Below are 5,000 nucleotides of genomic sequence, written 5' to 3' on the forward strand. Positions count from 1 at the left end.
TTTCATGTACCATCTCCTCCAACGCCTCCCTCAAGCTGTCCCCTGTGTGCTCTGAGTGCAGCCCAACACAGCCCAAACACCAGCTCTGCATGTCCCAGGATTCTGTTATAAACTGCAGAGTTACTGCCATGAATGTGGATGTGGCCCTGCTGGTCCACAGGTCAGTGGTGCATGAAAAGAAGGGTTTCCCCCCAAGGCTCTCCATGATTTTATCTTTTGTTTCATTGTATAGGGCGGGGATTTCAGTGTACATGAAATGATTCCGTGAAGGAAGGGCATACTTGTTATTTAACTGTCCAAGAAGTTGTCTGAACCCAGGTTTCTCAACAGTATACACGGGGACCTGATCCATGCATATGTACTCTGCTACAGCCCTGTTCAGTTTCTTGGCTTCATTTGATTTTGCATCATACTTTGTTGTTCAAATACAGCTAGTAGGGTAGGCTGTGTGTGTGTCGCTTTTGTTGCTGGTCGATTCTCCTCAGCTTCTCTCTGGTACTATAAGTGAAGAGAAATATCACACTTTTAAAAATCTTGGTTTCTCTTTAGATCCGACCTTTAAAAAATAACTCAATTATCTAATCTAATCTTAGAAATTAAGTAAAGTTAATAGTACTGTGTGTTAAGCATAACAGCATCTAAGTTGATTTACTGACCATTAAACTCAAGATTCCTCAGGCTTGATAGCTGGTGTTGTCCTGTTAGCCCAACAGCCATTCTCGAAGCTAAGCTAACTAGCTCTATTTTACATCCATGAGCTAGCTAGTAGCTAGCTAGCTTATTCCCCTCAGCTATTCAGACGCCACATTGACTGCTTTGGCCCATTGCTGGATAGCTTTGAGGGGGATAGCTCAAAGCTATCCAGCTAGCTTAGCTTCACGTTAGCTATCTTATCTACCGCCCCCCCCCCCACACACACACAGTCAATGCGGCGTTTCGATAGCAAGCTCATGGATGTATTAAACTAGAGTTCATGTATTAAACTAAAGTTAATAGTTTACTGGGCCATTTTGTTTAATGTTTCAGTGATGTTGAAAGTGGAGCTGTCACCCTCTCTAAATTCTTTATAGAGATCCGCGTGTCGGTCCTTCAGGTGTTTTGCTAAATGTGTTGTGTTTGCACCTTTCGTTGGCACTACTCTGGAACAACGCTTGCAAATTGGCTTCGTGGCATCTTTAGCTTTTCCTTCGTCATTTGCTTCAAACCCGAAGTACTTCCAAACAGCACTTCTGCTGTTTTCTTTATCCACGAGTCGCGGAGGCTCTGCACTTGCCATCTTCGGAGCGAGTGAGAGGATTTGTTGACAAGACAGGTCTGTGAGGGGGGGGGGGGGGGGCGGGGCAATGTGTGCAGAGCAGCAGCGTGTGTGCCTGTGTGTCAACAACTCGCTGTAGGAGAGACAGAGCGAGAAAGCCAGCTGGTATCGATAGTGTGGAAAATATCGATATTGCGAGAAATTAGTATTGAAACTGTTTTAAATATTCAGAATCGATATGAATCGAAAAATCGATATTTTTGACAACACTAGTTTGGACCACTAGTTATCAAGATAATTAATAGACAGGTTATCAGTATGTTATCCATTTTGTCTTCATATATCCATTTTGTGTCATGTCAGGAGATTTCCCGCGATTGTGAAAAGTGAGCTCATTCAGAACGACAGCGAAGAATATAGGCCTATATACGCTGGGAGGCAACTCGGCATAAAACTGAGGTTTCCCCCAAAAATTGTGTGCGCATCACCCCCCAAAGACCCATTCTGAGCCAGGAAAAACCCTGCACCCATGTCAGTGATCAGCGTGTCTTGAAGGAAAAAGGGACAGTATGATTTGATACTGAGACAGCGCACATAACTGTTCCCCAGCAGTATCTGAACAGGCTGTTTTTCTCAACTAAACTACTTCAGTAAATTAACCACCATGGCATCATTGTGAAAAATGCTTTCTTTTCCAGGCTCCACTTCACACAGCAGTTTCACACTGGCGCGACATACTGTACTGGTCTGCAAAAAGCAGAATGAGTTTCGCTAATTAGGCAGATAAACCAATTAAGCTGAGAAAGTGTGGAGACTCAGCTGACGTTCGGCTGAGCGCATTGATCTCTCTATCTCTCTCTCACTCTCTCTGTCTCTCTCCCTCTCTCTTTCTCTCTCTCTCTCACTCACTCTCTGTCGCTATCTTTCTTTCTTTCTCTCTCTCAATCTCTGTCTCTCTTTCTCTCTCTCTCTCCCTCCCTCTCTCTCTCTCTCTCTCTCTCTTTCTCTCCCTCTCTCTCTCTCCTCTCTCTCTCTCTCTCTCTCTCTCAGGCCAGCTGTCAACGCTTGCTACTGAGCTACTGCTGGGTTTACTGCGTAGATGTTTGCAGGGGGGTAGGCTCAACAGCGATAGGTCAACGCTCCAAGGTTTTCGTCTCTGCCAGCGCACAGATGACCCGACAGTGTTCGTTATTGGAAGAGCAGGACCCAAGGGATCTGGAGGCCAGCCTCAAGCTTTACGAGGGGGCCTCATCAGCCGGAGTGAACCGGAAAGAGAGTGAGCGTCTGGAGGAACGACATGCCACCTCGGCTGCTAGGGGACCCACGGTGGGGTCAGACAGGAATCAAGACGCTAGGACAGGGCCAAGAAGGGAGTGAGTCAGGCACTCTCTCAAGAGCTTTCTAAATGGAAAAGGGCTCCAACGCCAGGTGTCATACATCATTAACAACATGGCGGATTCCACTTTGAGTCACCGCTTGGCAGTACTTGGTCCCCATGTGGTGTCCTGGTGGGAGGTGGTGGATTCCCACCACTGACTCCAGGCTCCAGTACTGTACCTGCCTGTATGTGAGGGAGGGCAGGGGCTGATTACTGTACAACAAGGACAGCTGCTGGGGTGACGTGTCTTGTACATTACATTATATTACAGTCATTTAGCAGACACGTTTATCCACCTTGTAGGGGTACGGGTCTGGAAAAGTGGAGTTTATTTTCGATGTCCAAGGAGTGTTATCAACAGATGGCAAATATCTTCGCAAATAATCATTCAAAAATTGTACAATCCATGGAAAAGCTTAGTTTAATGTAGATGCAAAGGATCATGTCATTAGATCGTTATGACTCGCATTTCTGAAAAAAATCGCTGTTCACTGTACGATGTCAACGGCATTTCATTGCGTTTTGATGTTCCACTAAGTTACTTGTAGGCTACGGTGCAATGTTGAATCTAAACGAATCAATATAACGTTGTGTAAACAAAATTTTTTGAGTGACAGTTGATTCCATGTCCAGTGTATGAAGTCCGAAAAATAATCCAGTAGGCTAGCATTTTTCTGCTCTTCCCTGCTCATCTTATATCAGTGCATTTCTATGGGCAGCACTAACGTTAACAGCCAATGTGTAAACATTCTTCCTGGCTGTACAAGTGATTAATCTGTTTTGTTTTGTCCTGGAATTTGGTCAGATGTGTCACTATAATAATAGTAATCATACTGTAACATCCCAGGGACTCCACAGAAAATCAGGCAACTAATAAAATTCCGATTGAAGACGTAGCGAGTGGTGTCCAATTTCGTAGGTTTCAGATTTCAACCCCTATCCCTTGTGCTCCGTTCTGAAGGACCATTATCCAGTCGAGGGCACTCCAAAACTAGGGGCTAGGGCTAAGGGGGGGTATTGGGATTGGGCCATAGATCAAAATGCCTCTTGACGCAATTGGATCGACCTGTAACCAATCAGAGCAACGAAACGCAGGTTAGCCATTGTATCATCATATCAAGTGGGTGCAGTCATTGCATCAAACCCGCAACATATTAGATAAAAGCTTGTGATTAGCCTGGTAAATTTCTGCCTGGTGGAAATCAGTCTGAACCAGAGCGTGACCAGACTGCTGTGCGGGGTGAGCCGGAATGTGAGCTCACGTGATCGGGCTGGCGGAGCAAGGCTCCGTGACTCGCATCTTCACTGAGGACGACTCGTGGTTTAGGGCAGGACCGCCAGCTTTTACTCATGACGCAGGTTGGGCTAAATCTAACAGGCCTTTCAGAGGTCTACTATGCGGCCCTGAGGGCCTGGATCTGGCTCAGACGCGCTGGGTGAGCAGCTTTCACCGGAATGAATTGGCGGCCGTCGATGCCGCATCCAGTTCTTCTAATACATGCATGGCCCAGGCCCATAGGGAAGAGGGGTATAGAGGCTGGGGGAGGAGCATGTTCTCCACAACCCACTGCTACAATCGTTCTGCCTGCTTCCGTGAGGGGCTCAGGGGCAGAGCGAGGAGGACTCTCTCCGGGTTTTCCTCCGCTGGGTGTGGCGGGCGGAGGCACAAGATCCACAAAGGCGACTGGCACGAGAGAGGGGAGGCCGCTGCTGAGTCACAGCGCCCCCGAGCATGGGTGAACTCAGACAGACAGGTAGAGGGGGGGGGGCTGCGAGGTGAGGCGTGTGTCAGAGTGAGGAACGTCAGGGCCTTGCAGGGAGGGTTTCAAGGTGAGGAGAGCAGCGCGCAGTTTAGACGGCGACCTGGCTTCGCCCGGGGGGGGGGCGTTCTGTGGCGAGACCGAGACAATTGTATATTTGTTTTTCTGGATGTGAACCCATTACTCTCTCTCTCTCTCTACTCTCTCTCTCTCTCTCTCTCTCCCTGTGTGTGTGTGTGTGTGTGTGTGTCACCAGGGTAGGGGCTGTCAGAGGAACATGGTATGTTTTAAATCAGGAGATGCTAATGTCTCTCTGGGCAGAGTGCAGCGTCCTCACAGAACTCTGATCCTCAGAGGATCCTGCCCCTTCAGTACAGTCATCTGTCACACTGCTACAAGGCTGCACACACACACACACACACACACACACACACACACACACACACACACACACAGACATAGACACATACACACATGCACACACACACACACAGATACACATGCACACACTTACACACATATGCACATACTTGCACACATATGCACACACACACACACACATACACACAGACACACGCACGCACACATATACATGCACACACATACA

General features: G+C 47.6%; 1 protein-coding gene across 1 annotated transcript in view; it reads right to left on the reverse strand.

Moving 5' to 3' along the window:
* Positions 1–5,000, reverse strand: part of dgkg (diacylglycerol kinase, gamma) — a gene marked incomplete at both ends in the record, with an annotated part of 96,729 nt that overhangs the window by 83,330 nt on the left and 8,399 nt on the right. The gene's annotated exons all lie outside the window — the stretch shown is intronic.

Source organism: Borostomias antarcticus, assembly GCF_949987555.1.
Source record: "Borostomias antarcticus genome assembly, chromosome: 17".
NCBI classification, from domain to species: domain Eukaryota; kingdom Metazoa; phylum Chordata; class Actinopteri; order Stomiiformes; family Stomiidae; genus Borostomias; species Borostomias antarcticus.